Source organism: Drosophila grimshawi, unplaced genomic scaffold, assembly GCF_018153295.1.
Source record: "Drosophila grimshawi isolate 15287-2541.00 unplaced genomic scaffold, ASM1815329v1 contig_783, whole genome shotgun sequence".
Taxonomy (NCBI): Eukaryota; Metazoa; Arthropoda; class Insecta; order Diptera; family Drosophilidae; genus Drosophila; species Drosophila grimshawi.
The window spans coordinates 44,396-62,308 of record NW_025063620.1 but is presented as its reverse complement, the minus strand read 5'-3'; positions in this window follow the sequence as shown (position 1 = coordinate 62,308).

Sequence of the window (17,913 nt, the reverse complement as noted above, 5' to 3'; positions counted from 1 at the left end):
TCTGACAATTATTGGCGAAAATACATCCGTTTGAATTTGGAAACAGAAACTTAAAACGTCAATTTCTCGAAATGACTTCGAGACTACATATTTTCAGCTTTTGATGCAGAATCAAAATATATAAAAAGGGCTTCATAATGTTGAAAGAAATTCTAACTTCTGACAATTATTGGCGAAGAAACATCCGTTTGAATTTGGAAACAGAAACTTAAAACGTCGATTTCTCGAAATGACTTCGAGACTACATATTTTCAGCTTTTGATGCAGAGTCAAAATATATAAAAAGGGCTTCATAATGTTGAAAGAAATTCTAACTTTTGACAATTATTGGCGAAGATACATCCGTTTGAATTTGGAAACAGAAACTTAAAACGTCAATTTCTCGAAATGACTTCGAGACTACATATTTTCAGCTTTTGATGCAGAATCAATATATATAAAAAGGGCTTCATAATGTTGAAAGAAATTCTAACTTCTGACAATTATTGGCGAAGATACATCCGTTTGAATTTGGAAACCGAAACTTAAAACGTCAATTTCGCGAATTGACTTCGAGACTACATATTTTCAGCTTTTGATGCAGAGTCAAAATATATAAAAAGAGCTTCATAATGTTGAAAGAAATTCTAACTTCTGACAATTATTGGCGAAGATACATCCGTTTGAATTTGGAAACCGAAACTTAAAACGTCAATTTCGCGAATTGACTTCGAGACTACATATTTTCAGCTTTTGAAGCAGAGTCAAAATATATAAAAAGAGCTTCATAATGTTGAAAGAAATTCTAACTACTGACAATTATTGGCGAAGATACATCCGTTTGAATTTGGAAACAGAAACTTAAAACGTCGATTTCTCGAAATGACTTCGAGACTACATATTTTCAGCTTTTGATGCAGAATCAAAATATATAAAAAGGGCTTCATAATGTTGAAAGAAATTCTAACTTCTGACAATTATTGGCGAAGATACATCCGTTTGAATTTGGGAAAATAAACTTAAAACGTCAATTTCTCGAAATGACTTTGAGACTACATATTTTCAGCTTTTGATGCAGAGTCAAAATATATAAAAAGAGCTTCATAATGTTGAAAGAAATTCTAACTTCTGACAATTATTGGCGAAGATACATCCGTTTGAATTTGGAAACAGAAACTTAAAACGTCAATTTCTCGAAATGACTTCGAGACTACATATTTTCAGCTTATGAAGCAGAGTCAAAATATATAAAAAGAGCTTCATAATGTTGAAAGAAATTCTAACTTCTGACAATTATTGGCGAAGATACATCCGTTTGAATTTGGAAACAGAAACTTAAAACGTCAATTTCTCGAAATGACTTCGAGACTACATATTTTCAGCTTTTGATGCAGAATCAAAATATATAAAAAGGGCTTCATAATGTTGAAAGAAATTCTAACTTCTGACAATTATTGGCGAAGATACATCCGTTTGAATTTGGAAACAGAAACTTAAAACGTCAATTTCTCGAAATGACTTCGCGACTACATATTTTCAGCATTTGATGCAGAGTCAAAATATATAAAAAGGGCTTCATAATGTTGAAAGAAATTCTGACTTCTGACAATTATTGGCGAAGATACATCCGTTTGAATTTGGGAAAATAAACTTAAAACGCCAATATCTCGAAATGACTTCGAGACTACATATTTTCAGCTTTTGATGCAGAATCAAAATATATAAAAAGGGCTTCATAATGTTGCAAGAAATTCTAACTTCTGACAATTATTGGCGAAGATACATCCGTTTGAATTTGGAAACAGAAACTTAAAACGTCAATTTCTCGAAATGACTTCGAGACTACATATTTTCAGCTTTTGATGCAGAATCAAAATATATAAAAAGGGCTTCATAATGTTGAAAGAAATTTTAACTTCTGACAATTATTGGCGAAGATACATCCGTTTGAATTTGGAAACAGAAACTTAAAACGTCAATTTCTCGAAATGACTTCGAGACTACATATTTTCAGCTTTTGATGCAGAATCAAAATATATAAAAAGGACTTCATAATGTTGAAAGAAATTCTAACTTCTGACAATTATTGGCGAAGATACATCCGTTTGAATTTGGAAACAGAAACTTAAAACGTCAATTTCTCGAAATGACTTCGAGACTACATATTTTCAGCTTTTGATGCAGAATCAAAATATATAAAAAGGGCTTCATAATGTTGAAAGAAATTCTAACTTCTGACAATTATTGGCGAAGATACATCCGTTTGAATTTGGAAACCGAAACTTAAAACGTCAATTTCTCGAAATGACTTCGCGACTACATATTTTCAGCTTTTGATGCAGAGTCAAAATATATAAAACGGGCTTCATAATGTTGAAAGAAATTCTAACTGCTGACAATTATTGGCGAAGATACATCCGTTTGAATTTGGAAACCAAAACTTAAAACGTCAATTTCTCGCAATGACTTCAAGACTACATATTTTCAGCTTTTGATGCAAAGTCAAAATATATAAAAAGGGCTTCATAATGTTGAAAGAAATTCTAACTGCTGACAATTATTGGCGAAGATACATCCGTTTGAATTTGGAAACCGAAACTTAAAACGTCAATTTCTCGAAATGACTTCGCGACTACATATTTTCAGCTTTTGATGCATAGTCAAAATATATAAAAAGGGCTTCATAATGTTGAAAGAAATTCTAACTTCTGACAATTATTGGCGAAGATACATCTGTTTGAATTTGGAAACAGAAACTTAAAACGTCAATTTCTCGAAATGACTTCGAGACTACATATTTTCAGCTTTTGATGCAGAATCAAAATATATAAAAAGGGCTTCATAATGTTGAAAGAAATTCTAACTTCTGACAATTTTGGCGAAGATACATCCGTTTGAATTTGGAAACAGAAACTTAAAACGTCAATTTCTCGAAATGACTTCGAGACTACATATTTTCAGCTTTTGATGCATAGTCAAAATATATAAAAAGGGCTTCATAATGTTGAAAGAAATTCTAACTTCTGACAATTATTGGCGAAGATACATCCGTTTGAATTTGGAAACAGAAACTTAAAACGTCAATTTCTCGAAATGACTTCGAGACTACATATTTTCAGCTTTTGATGCAGAATCAAAATATATAAAAATGGCTTCATAATGTTGAAAGAAATTCTGACTTCTGACAATTATTGGCGAAGATACATCCGTTTGAATTTGGGAAAATAAACTTAAAACGCCAGTATCTCGAAATGACTTCGAGACTACATATTTTCAGCTTTTGATGCAGAGTCAAAATATATAAAAAGGGCTTCATAATGTTGAAAGAAATTCTAACTTCTGACAATTATTGGCGAAGATACATCCGTTTGAATTTGGAAACAGAAACTTAAAACGTCGATTTCTCGAAATGACTTCGAGACTACATATTTTCAGCTTTTGATGCACAGTCAAAATATATAAAAAGGGCTTCATAATGTTGAAAGAAATTCTAACTTCTGACAATTATTGGCGAAGATACATCCGTTTGAATTTGGAAACAGAAACTTAAAACGTCAATTTCTCGAAATGACTTCGCGACTACATATTTTCAGCATTTGATGCAGAGTCAAAATATATAAAAAGGGCTTCATAATGTTGAAAGAAATTCTGACTTCTGACAATTATTGGCGAAGATACATCCGTTTGAATTTGGGAAAATAAACTTAAAACGCCAATATCTCGAAATGACTTCGAGACTACATATTTTCAGCTTTTGATGCAGAGTCAAAATATATAGAAAGGGCTTCATAATGTTGAAAGAAATTCTAACTTCTGACAATTATTGGCGAAGATACATCCGTTTGAATTTGGAAACAGAAACTTAAAACGTCAATTTCTCGAAATGACTTCGCGACTACATATTTTCAGCTTTTGAAGCAGAGTCAAAATATATAAAAAGAGCTTCATAATGTTGAAAGAAATTCTAACTTCTGACAATTATTGGCGAAGATACATCCGTTTGAATTTGGAAACCGAAACTTAAAACGTCAATTTCGCGAAATGACTTCGAGACTACATATTTTCAGCTTATGAAGCAGAGTCAAAATATATAAAAAGAGCTTCATAATGTTGAAAGAAATTCTAACTTCTGACAATTATTGGCGAAGATACATCCGTTTGAATTTGGAAACAGAAACTTAAAACGTCAATTTCTCGAAATGACTTCGAGACTACATATTTTCAGCTTTTGATGCAGAATCAAAATATATAAAAAGGGCTTCATAATGTTGAAAGAAATTCTAACTTCTGACAATTATTGGCGAAGATACATCCGTTTGAATTTGGGAAAATAAACTTAAAACGCCAATATCTCGAAATGACTTCGAGACTACATATTTTCAGCTTTTGATGCAGAATCAAAATATATAAAAAGGGCTTCATAATGTTGCAAGAAATTCTAACTTCTGACAATTATTGGCGAAGATACATACGTTTGAATTTGGAAACAGAAACTTAAAACGTCAATTTCTCGAAATGACTTCAAGACTACATATTTTCAGCTTTTGATGCAGAGTCAAAATATATAAAAAGGGCTTCATAATGTTGAAAGAAATTTTAACTTCTGACAATTATTGGCGAAGATACATCCGTTTGAATTTGGAAACAGAAACTTAAAACGTCAATTTCTCGAAATGACTTCGAGACTACATATTTTCAGCTTTTGATGCAGAATCAAAATATATAAAAAGGACTTCATAATGTTGAAAGAAATTCTAACTTCTGACAATTATTGGCGAAGATACATCCGTTTGAATTTGGAAACAGAAACTTAAAACGTCAATTTCTCGAAATGACTTCGCGACTACATATTTTCAGCTTTTGATGCAGAATCAAAATATATAAAAAAGGGCTTCATAATGTTGAAAGAAATTCTAACTTCTGACAATTATTGGCGAAGATACATCCGTTTGAATTTGGAAACCGAAACTTAAAACGTCAATTTCTCGAAATGACTTCGCGACTACATATTTTCAGCTTTTGATGCAGAGTCAAAATATATAAAAAGGGCTTCATAATGTTGAAAGAAATTCTAACTTCTGACAATTATTGGCGAAGATACATCCGTTTGAATTTGGAAACCGAAACTTAAAACGTCAATTTCTCGAAATGACTTCGCGACTACATATTTTCAGCTTTTGATGCAGAGTCAAAATATATAAAAAGGGCTTCATAATGTTGAAAGAAATTCTAACTGCTGACAATTATTGGCGAAGATACATCCGTTTGAATTTGGAAACCGAAACTTAAAACGTCAATTTCTCGAAATGACTTCGCGACTACATATTTTCAGCTTTTGATGCATAGTCAAAATATATAAAAAGGGCTTCATAATGTTGAAAGAAATTCTAACTTCTGACAATTATTGGCGAAGATACATCTGTTTGAATTTGGAAACAGAAACTTAAAACGTCAATTTCTCGAAATGACTTCAAGACTACATATTTTCAGCTTTTGATGCAGGGTCAAAATATATAGAAAGGGCTTCATAATGTTGAAAGAAATTCTAACTTCTGACAATTATTGGCGAAGATACATCCGTTTGAATTTGGAAACAGAAACTTAAAACGTCAATTTCTCGAAATGACTTCGCGACTACATATTTTCAGCTTTTGATGCAGAATCAAAATATATAAAAAGGGCTTCATAATGTTGAAAGAAATTCTAACTTCTGACAATTATTGGCGAAGATACATCCGTTTGAATTTGGGAAAATAAACTTAAAACGTCAATTTCTCGAAATGACTTCGAGACTACATATTTTCAGCTTTTGATGCAGAATCAAAATATATAAAAAGGGCTTCATAATGTTGAAAGAAATTCTAACTTCTGACAATTTTTGGCGAAGATACATCCGTTTGAATTTGGAAACCGAAACTTAAAACGTCAATTTCTCGAAATGACTTCGAGACTACATATTTTCAGCTTTTGATGCATAGTCAAAATATATAAAAAGGGCTTCATAATGTTGAAAGAAATTCTAACTTCTGACAATTATTGGCGAAGATACATCCGTTTGAATTTGGAAACAGAAACTTAAAACGTCAATTTCTCGAAATGACTTCGAGACTACATATTTTCAGCTTTTGATGCAGAATCAAAATATATAAAAATGGCTTCATAATGTTGAAAGAAATTCTGACTTCTGACAATTATTGGCGAAGATACATCCGTTTGAATTTGGGAAAATAAACTTAAAACGCCAGTATCTCGAAATGACTTCGAGACTACATATTTTCAGCTTTTGATGCAGAGTCAAAATATATAAAAAGGGCTTCATAATGTTGAAAGAAATTCTAACTTCTGACAATTATTGGCGAAGATACATCCGTTTGAATTTGGAAACAGAAACTTAAAACGTCGATTTCTCGAAATGACTTCGAGACTACATATTTTCAGCTTTTGATGCACAGTCAAAATATATAAAAAGGGCTTCATAATGTTGAAAGAAATTCTAACTTCTGACAATTATTGGCGAAGATACATCTGTTTGAATTTGGAAACAGAAACTTAAAACGTCAATTTCTCGAAATGACTTCAAGACTACATATTTTCAGCTTTTGATGCAGGGTCAAAATATATAGAAAGGGCTTCATAATGTTGAAAGAAATTCTAACTTCTGACAATTATTGGCGAAGATACATCCGTTTGAATTTGGAAACAGAAACTTAAAACGTCAATTTCTCGAAATGACTTCGCGACTACATATTTTCAGCTTTTGATGCAGAGTCAAAATATATAAAAAGGGCTTCATAATGTTGAAAGAAATTCTAACTTCTGACAATTATTGGCGAAGATACATCCGTTTGAATTTGGGAAAATAAACTTAAAACGTCAATTTCTCGAAATGACTTCGAGACTACATATTTTCAGCTTTTGATGCAGAATCAAAATATATAAAAAGGGCTTCATAATGTTGAAAAAAATTCTAACTTCTGACAATTATTGGCGAAGATACATCCGTTTGAATTTGGAAACCGAAACTTAAAACGTCAATTTCTCGAAATGACTTCGAGACTACATATTTTCAGCTTTTGATGCATAGTCAAAATATATAAAAAGGGCTTCATAATGTTGAAAGAAATTCTAACTTCTGACAATTATTGGCGAAGATACATCCGTTTGAATTTGGAAACAGAAACTTAAAACGTCAATTTCTCGAAATGACTTCGAGACTACATATTTTCAGCTTTTGATGCAGAATCAAAATATATAAAAATGGCTTCATAATGTTGAAAGAAATTCTGACTTCTGACAATTATTGGCGAAGATACATCCGTTTGAATTTGGGAAAATAAACTTAAAACGCCAGTATCTCGAAATGACTTCGAGACTACATATTTTCAGCTTTTGATGCAGAATCAAAATATATAAAAAGGGCATCATAATGTTGAAAGAAATTCTAACTTCTGACAATTATTGGCGAAGATACATCCGTTTGAATTTGGAAACAGAAACTTAAAACGTCGATTTCTCGAAATGACTTCGAGACTACATATTTTCAGCTTTTGATGCACAGTCAAAATATATAAAAAGGGCTTCATAATGTTGAAAGAAATTCTAACTTCTGACAAATATTGGCGAAGATACATCCGTTTGAATTTGGAAACAGAAACTTAAAACGTCAATTTCGCGAAATGACTTCGAGACTACATATTTTCAGCTTTTGATGCAGAATCAAAATATATAAAAAGGGCTTCATAATGTTGAAAGAAATTCTAACTTCTGACAATTATTGACGAAGATACATCCATTTGAATTTGGAAACAGAAACTTAAAACGTCAATTTCTCGAAATGACTTCGAGACTACATATTTTCAGCTTTTGATGCAGAGTCAAAATATATAAAAAGGGCTTCATAATGTTGAAAGAAATTCTAACTTCTGACAATTATTGGCGAAGATACATCCGTTTGAATTTGGAAACAGAAACTTAAAACGTCAATTTCTCGAAATGACTTCGAGACTACATATTTTCAGCTTTTGATGCAGAATCAAAATATATAAAAAGGGCTTCATAATGTTGAAAGAAATTCTAACTTCTGACAATTATTGGCGAAGATACATCCGTTTGAATTTGGAAACAGAAACTTAAACGTCGATTTCTCGAAATGACTTCGAGACTACATATTTTCAGCTTTTGATGCAGAGTCAAAATATATAAAAAGGGCTTCATAATGTTGAAAGAAATTCTAACTTCTGACAATTATTGGCGAAGATACATCCGTTTGAATTTGGAAACAGAAACTTAAAACGTCAATTTCGCGAAATGACTTCGAGACTACATATTTTCAGCTTTTGATGCAGAATCAAAATATATAAAAAGGGCTTCATAATGTTGAAAGAAATTCTAACTTCTGACAATTATTGGCGAAAATACATCCGTTTGAATTTGGAAACCGAAACTTAAAACGTCAATTTCTCGAAATGACTTCGCGACTACATATTTTCAGCTTTTGATGCAGAGTCAAAATATATAAAAAGGGCTTCATAATGTTGAAAGAAATTCTAACTTCTGACAATTATTGGCGAAGATACATCCGTTTGAATTTGGAAACAGAAACTTAAAACGTCAATTTCTCGAAATGACATCGCGACTACATATTTTCAGCTTTTGATGCAGAGTCAAAATATATAGAAAGGGCTTCATAATGTTGAAAGAAATTCTAACTTCTGACAATTATTGGCGAAGATACATCCATTTAAATTTGGAAACAGAACTTAAAACGTCAATTTCTCGAAATGACTTCGAGACTACATATTTTCAGCTTTTGATGCAGAGTCAAAATATATAAAAAGGGCTTCATAATGTTGAAAGAAATTCTAACTTCTGACAATTATTGGCGAAGATACATCCGTTTGAATTTGGAAACAGAAACTTAAACGTCAATTTCTCGAAATGACTTCGAGACTACATATTTTCAGCTTTTGATGCAGAATCAAAATATATAAAAAGGGCTTCATAATGTTGAAAGAAATTCTAACTTCTGACAATTATTGGCGAAGATACATCCGTTTGAATTTGGGAAAATAAACTTAAAACGCCAATATCTCGAAATGACTTCGAGACTACATATTTTCAGCTTTTGATGCAGAATCAAAATACATAAAAAGGGGTTCATAATGTTGCAAGAAATTCTAACTTCTGACAATTATTGGCGAAGATACATCCGTTTGAATTTGGAAACTGAAACTTAAAACGTCAATTTCTCGAAATGACTTCGAGACTACATATTTTCAGCTTTTGATGCACAGTCAAAATATATAAAAAGGGCTTCATAATGTTGAAAGAAATTCTAACTTCTGACAATTATTGGCGAAGAAACATCCGTTTGAATTTGGAAACAGAAACTTAAAACGTCAATTTCTCGAAATGACTTCGAGACTACATATTTTCAGCTTTTGATGCACAGTCAAAATATATAAAAAGGGCTTCATAATGTTGAAAGAAATTCTAACTTCTGACAATTATTGGCGAAGATACATCCGTTTGAATTTGGAAACAGAAACTTAAAACGTCAATTTCTCGAAATGACATCGAGACTACATATTTTCAGCTTTTGATGCAGAATCAATATATATAAAAAGGGCTTCATAATGTTGAAAGAAATTCTAACTTCTGACAATTATTGGCGAAGATACATCCGTTTGAATTTGGAAACCGAAACTTAAAACGTCAATTTCGCGAATTGACTTCGAGACTACATATTTTCAGCGTTTGCTGCAGAGTCAAAATATATAAAAAGAGCTTCATAATGTTGAAAGAAATTCTAACTTCTGACAATTATTGGCGAAGATACATCCGTTTGAATTTGGAAACCGAAACTTAAAACGTCAATTTCGCGAATTGACTTCGAGACTACATATTTTCAGCTTTTGAAGCAGAGTCAAAATATATAAAAAGGGCTTCATAATGTTGAAAGAAATTCTAACTACTGACAATTATTGGCGAAGATACATCCGTTTGAATTTGGAAACAGAAACTTAAAACGTCGATTTCTCGAAATGACTTCGAGACTACATATTTTCAGCTTTTGATGCATAGTCAAAATATATAAAAACGGGCTTCATAATGTTGAAAGAAATTCTAACTTCTGACAATTATTGGCGAAGATACATCCGTTTGAATTTGGGAAAATAAACTTAAAACGTCAATTTCTCGAAATGACTTTGAGACTACATATTTTCAGCTTTTGATGCAGAGTCAAAATATATAAAAAGAGCTTCATAATGTTGAAAGAAATTCTAACTTCTGACAATTATTGGCGAAGATACATCCGTTTGAATTTGGAAACCGAAACTTAAAACGTCAATTTCGCGAAATGACTTCGAGACTACATATTTTCAGCTTATGAAGCAGAGTCAAAATATATAAAAAGAGCTTCATAATGTTGAAAGAAATTCTAACTTCTGACAATTATTGGCGAAGATACATCCGTTTGAATTTGGAAACCGAAACTTAAAACGTCAATTTCTCGAAATAACTTCGAGACTACATATTTTCAGCTTTTGATGCAGAATCAAAATATATAAAAAGGGCTTCATAATGTTGAAAGAAATTCTAACTTCTGACAATTATTGGCGAAGATACATCGGTTTGAATTTGGAAACCGAAACTTAAAACGTCAATTTCTCGAAATGACTTCGCGGCTACATATTTTCAGCATTTGATGCAGAGTCAAAATATATAAAAAGGGTTTCATAATGTTGAAAGAAATTCTAACTTCTGACAATTATTGGCGAAGATACATCCGTTTGAATTTGGAAACAGAAACTTAAAACGTCAATTTCTCGAATTGACTTCGAGACTACATATTTTCTGCTTTTGATGCAGAATCAAAATATATAAAAAGGGCTTCATAATGTTGCAAGAAATTCTAACTTCTGACAATTATTGGCGAAGATACATCCGTTTGAATTTGGAAACAGAAACTTAAAACGTCAATTTCTCGAAATGACTTCGAGACTACATATTTTCAGCTTTTGAAGCAGAGTCAAAATATATAAAAAGGGCTTCATAATGTTGAAAGAAATTCTAACTTCTGACAATTATTGGCGAAGATACATCCGTTTGAATTTGGAAACCGAAACTTAAAACGTCAATTTCTCGAAATGACTTCGCGACTACATATTTTCAGCTTTTGATGCAGAGTCAAAATATATAAAAAGGGCTTCATAATGTTGAAAGAAATTCTAACTTCTGACAATTATTGGCGAAGATACATCCGTTTGAATTTGGAAACCGAAACTTAAAACGTGAATTTCTCGAAATGACTTCGCGACTACATATTTTCAGCTTTTGATGCAGAGTCAAAATATATAAAAAAGGGCTTCATAATGTTGAAAGAAATTCTGACTTCTGACAATTATTGGCGAAGATACATCCGTTTGAATTTGGAAACAGAAACTTAAAACGTCAATTTCTCGAAATGACTTTGAGACTACATATTTTCAGCTTTTGATGCAGAGTCAAAATATATAAAAAGGGCTTCATAATGTGGAAAGAAATTCTAACTTCTGACAATTATTGGCGAAGATACATCTGTTTGATTTGGAAACAGAAACTTAAAACGTCAATTTCTCGAAATGACTTCAAGACTACATATTTTCAGCTTTTGATGCAGGGTCAAAATATATAGAAAGGGCCTCATAATGTTGAAAGAAATTCTAACTTCTGACAATTATTGGCGAAGATACATCCGTTTGAATTTGGAAACAGAAACTTAAAACGTCAATTTCTCGAAATGACTTCGCGACTACATATTTTCAGCTTTTGATGCAGAGTCAAAATATATAAAAAGGGCTTCATAATGTTGAAAGAAATTCTGACTTCTGAGAATTATTGGCGAAGATACATCCGTTTGAATTTAGGAAAATAAACTTAAAACGTCAATTTCTCGAAATGACTTCGAGACTACATATTTTCAGCTTTTGATGCAGAATCAAAATATATAAAAAGGGGTTCATAATGTTGCAAGAAATTCTAACTTCTGACAATTATTGGCGAAGATACATCCGTTTGAATTTGGAAACAGAAACTTAAAACGTCAATTTCTCGAAATGACTTCGAGACTACATATTTTCAGCTTTTGATGCAGAATCAAAATATATAAAAATGGCTTCATAATGTTGAACGAAATTCTGACTTCTGACAATTATTGGCGAAGATACATCCGTTTGAATTTGGGAAAATAAACTTAAAACGCCAGTATCTCGAAATGACTTCGAGACTACATATTTTCAGCTTTTGATGCAGAGTCAAAATATATAAAAAGGGCTTCATAATGTTGAAAGAAATTCTAACTTCTGACAATTATTGGCGAAGATACATCCGTTTGAATTTGGAAACAGAAACTTAAAACGTCGATTTCTCGAAATGACTTCGAGACTACATATTTTCAGCTTTTGATGCACAGTCAAAATATATAAAAAGGGCTTCATAATGTTGAAAGAAATTCTAACTTCTGACAAATATTGGCGAAGATACATCCGTTTGAATTTGAAAACAGAAACTTAAAACGTCAATTTCTCGAAATGACTTCGAGACTACATATTTTCAGCTTTTGATGCAGAGTCAAAATATATAAAAAGGGCTTCATAATGTTGAAAGAAATTCTAACTTCTGACAATTATTGGCGAAGATACATCCGTTTGAATTTGGAAACAGAAACTTAAAACGTCAATTTCTCGAAATGACTTCGAGACTACATATTTTCAGCTTTTGATGCAGAATCAAAATATATAAAAAGGGCTTCATAATGTTGAAAGAAATTCTAACTTCTGACAAATATTGGCGAAGATACATCCGTTTGAATTTGGAAACAGAAACTTAAAACGTCAATTTCTCGAAATGACTTCGAGACTACATATTTTCAGCTTTTGATGCATAGTCAAAATATATAAAAAGGGCTTCATAATGTTGAAAGAAATTCTAACTTCTGACAATTATTGGCGAAGATACATCCGTTTGAATTTGGAAACAGAAACTTAAAACGTCAATTTCTCGAAATGACTTCGCGACTACATATTTTCAGCTTTTGATGCAGAGTCAAAATATATAAAAAGGGCTTCATAATGTTGAAAGAAATTCTGACTTCTGACAATTATTGGCGAAGATACATCCGTTTGAATTTGGGAAAATAAACTTAAAACGCCAGTATCTCGAAATGACTTCGAGACTACATATTTTCAGCTTTTGATGCAGAGTCAAAATATATAAAAAGGGCTTCATAATGTTGAAAGAAATTCTAACTTCTGACAATTATTGGCGAAGATACATCCGTTTGAATTTGGAAACAGAAACTTAAAACGTCAATTTCGCGAAATGACTTCGAGACTACATATTTTCAGCTTTTGATGCAGAGTCAAAATATATAAAAAGGGCTTCATAATGTTGAAAGAAATTCTAACTTCTGACAAATATTGGCGAAGATACATCCGTTTGAATTTGGAAACCGAAACTTAAAACGTCAATTTCGCGAAATGACTTCGAGACTACATATTTTCAGCTTTTGATGCAGAATCAAAATATATAAAAAGGGCTTCATAATGTTGAAAGAAATTCTAACTTCTGACAATTATTGGCGAAGATACATCCATTTGAATTTGGAAACAGAAACTTAAAACGTCAATTTCTCGAAATGACTTCGAGACTACATATTTTCAGCTTTTGATGCAGAGTCAAAATATATAAAAAGGGCTTCATAATGTTGAAAGAAATTCTAACTTCTGACAATTATTGGCGAAGATACATCCGTTTGAATTTGGAAACAGAAACTTAAAACGTCAATTTCTCGAAATGACTTCGAGACTACATATTTTCAGCTTTTGATGCAGAATCAAAATATATAAAAAGGGCTTCATAATGTTGAAAGAAATTCTAACTTCTGACAATTATTGGCGAAGATACATCCGTTTGAATTTGGAAACAGAAACTTAAAACGTCAATTTCTCGAAATGACTTCGACACTACATATTTTCAGCTTTTGATGCAGGGTCAAAATATATAAAAAGGGCTTCATAATGTTGAAAGAAATTCTAACTTCTGACAATTATTGGCGAAGATACATCCGTTTGAATTTGGAAACAGAAACTTAAAACGTCGATTTCTCGAAATGACTTCGAGACTACATATTTTCAGCTTTTGATGCAGAATCAAAATATATAAAAAGGGCTTCATAATGTTGAAAGAAATTCTAACTTCTGACAATTATTGGCGAAGATACATCCGTTTGAATTTGGAAACAGAAACTTAAAACGTCGATTTCTCGAAATGTCTTCAAGACTACATATTTTCAGCTTTTGATGCAGAATCAAAATATATAAAAAGGGCTTCATAATGTTGAAAGAAATTCTAACTGCTGACAATTATTGGCGAAGATACATCCGTTTGAATTTGGAAACCGAAACTTAAAACGTCAATTTCTCGAAATGACTTCGCGACTACATATTTTCAGCTTTTGATGCAGAGTCAAAATATATAAAAAGGGCTTCATAATGTTGAAAGAAATTCTAACTTCTGACAATTATTGGCGAAGATACATCCGTTTGAATTTGGAAACCGAAACTTAAAACGTCGATTTCTCGAAATGACTTCAAGACTACATATTTTCAACTTTTGATGCAGAATCAAAATATATAAAAAGGGCTTCATAATGTTGAAAGAAATTCTAACTGCTGACAATTATTGGCGAAGATACATCCATTTGAATTTGGAAACAGAAACTTAAAACGTCAATTTCTCGAAATGACTTCGAGACTACATATTTTCAGCTTTTGATGCAGAGTCAAAATATATAAAAAGGGCTTCATAATGTTGAAAGAAATTCTAACTTCTGACAATTATTGGCGAAGATACATCCGTTTGAATTTGGAAACAGAAACTTAAAACGTCAATTTCTCGAAATGACTTCGAGACTACATATTTTCAGCTTTTGATGCAGAATCAAAATATATAAAACGGGCTTCATAATGTTGAAAGAAATTCTAAATTCTGACAATTATTGGCGAAGATACATCCGTTTGAATTTGGAAACAGAAACTTAAAACGTCAATTTCTCGAAATGACTTCGAGACTACATATTTTCAGCTTTTGATGCAGGGTCAAAATATATAAAAAGGGCTTCATAATGTTGAAAGAAATTCTAACTTCTGACAATTATTGGCGAAGATACATCCGTTTGAATTTGGAAACAGAAACTTAAAACGTCAATTTCTCGAAATGACTTCGAGACTACATATTTTCAGCTTTTTTGATGCAGAATCAAAATATATAAAAAGGGCTTCATAATGTTGAAAGAAATTCTAACTTCTGACAATTATTGGCGAAGATACATCCATTTGAATTTGGAAACAGAAACTTAAAACGTCAATTTCTCGAAATGACTTCGAGACTACATATTTTCAGCTTTTGATGCAGAGTCAAAATATATAAAAAGGGCTTCATAATGTTGAAAGAAATTCTAACTTCTGACAATTATTGGCGAAGATACATCCGCTTGAATTTGGAAACAGAAACTTAAAACGTCGATTTCTCGAAATGACTTCGAGACTACATATTTTCAGCTTTTGATGCATAGTCAAAATATATAAAAAGGGCTTCATAATGTTGAAAGAAATTCTAACTTCTGACAATTATTGGCGAAGATACATACGTTTGAATTTGGAAACAGAAACTTAAAACGTCAATTTCTCGAAATGACTTCGAGACTACATATTTTCAGCTTTTGATGCAGAGTCAAAATATATAAAAAGGGCTTCATAATGTTGAAAGAAATTCTGACTTCTGCCAATTATTGGCGAAGATACATCCGTTTGAATTTGGAAACAGAAACTTAAAACGTCAATTTCGCGAATTGACTTCGAGACTACATATTTTCAGCTTTTGATGCAGAGTCAAAATATATAAAAAGAGCTTCATAATGTTGAAAGAAATTCTAACTGCTGACAATTATTGGCGAAGATACATCCGTTTGAATTTGGAAACCGAAACTGAAAACGTCAATTTCTCGAAATGACTTCGCGACTACATATTTTCAGCTTTTGATGCAGAGTCAAAATATATAAAAAGGGCTTCATAATGTTGAAAGAAATTCTAACTTCTGACAATTATTGGCGAAGATACATCCGTTTGAATTTGGAAACCGAAACTTAAAACGTCAATTTCTCGAAATGACTTCGCGACTACATATTTTCAGCTTTTGATGCAGAGTCAAAATATATAAAAAGGGCTTCATAATGTTGAAAGAAATTCTAACTGCTGACAATTATTGGCGAAGATACATCCGTTTGAATTTGGAAACCGAAACTTAAAACGTCAATTTCTCGAAATGACTTCGCGACTACATAGTTTCAGCTTTTGATGCACAGTCAAAATATATAGAAAGGGGTTCATAATGTTGAAAGAAATTCTAACTTCTGACAATTATTGGCGAAGATACATCCATTTGAATTTGGAAACAGAAACTTAAAACGTCAATTTCTCGAAATGACTTTGAGACTACATAGTTTCAGCTTTTGATGCAGAGTCAAAATATATAAAAAGGGGTTCATAATGTTGAAAGAAACTCTAACTTCTGACAATTATTGGCGAAGATACATCCGTTTGAATTTGGAAACAGAAACTTAAAACGTCGATTTCTCGAAATGACTTCGAGACTACATATTTTCAACTTTTGATGCAGAATCAAAATATATAAAAAGGGCTTCATAATGTTGAAAGAAATTCTAGCTGCTGACAATTATTGGCGAAGATACATCCATTTGAATTTGGAAACAGAAACTTAAAACGTCAATTTCTCGAAATGACTTCGAGACTACATATTTTCAGCTTTTGATGCAGAGTCAAAATATATAAAAAGGGCTTCATAATGTTGAAAGAAATTCTAACTTCTGACAATTATTGGCGAAGATACATCCGTTTGAATTTGGAAACAGAAACTTAAAACGTCAATTTCTCGAAATGACTTCGAGACTACATATTTTCAGCTTTTGATGCAGGGTCAAAATATATAAAAAGGGCTTCATAATGTTGAAAGAAATTCTAACTTCTGACAATTATTGGCGAAGATACATCCGTTTGAATTTGGAAACAGAAACTTAAAACGTCAATTTCTCGAAATGACTTCGAGACTACATATTTTCAGCTTTTGATGCAGAATCAAAATATATAAAAAGGGCTTCATAATGTTGAAAGAAATTCTAACTTCTGACAATTATTGGCGAAGATACATCCATTTGAATTTGGAAACAGAAACTTAAAACGTCAATTTCTCGAAATGACTTCGAGACTACATATTTTCAGCTTTTGATGCAGAGTCAAAATATATAAAAAGGGCTTCATAATGTTGAAAGAAATTCTAACTTCTGACAATTATTGGCGAAGATACATCCGCTTGAATTTGGAAACAGAAACTTAAAACGTCGATTTCTCGAAATGACTTCGAGACTACATATTTTCAGCTTTTGATGCACAGTCAAAATATATAAAAAGGGCTTCATAATGTTGAAAGAAATTCTAACTTCTGATAATTATTGGCGAAGATACATCCGTTTGAATTTGGAAACACAAACTTAAAACGTCAATTTCTCGAAATGACTTTGAGACTACATATTTTCAGCTTTTGATGCAGAGTCAAAATATATAAAAAGGGCTTCATAATGTTGAAAGAAATTCTGACTTCTGCCAATTATTGGCGAAGATACATCCGTTTGAATTTGGAAACCGAAACTTAAAACGTCAATTTCGCGAATTGACTTCGAGACTACATATTTTCAGCTTTTGATGCAGAGTCAAAATATATAAAAAGAGCTTCATAATGTTGAAAGAAATTCTAACTGCTGACAATTATTGGCGAAGATACATCCGTTTGAATTTGGAAACCGAAATTGAAAACGT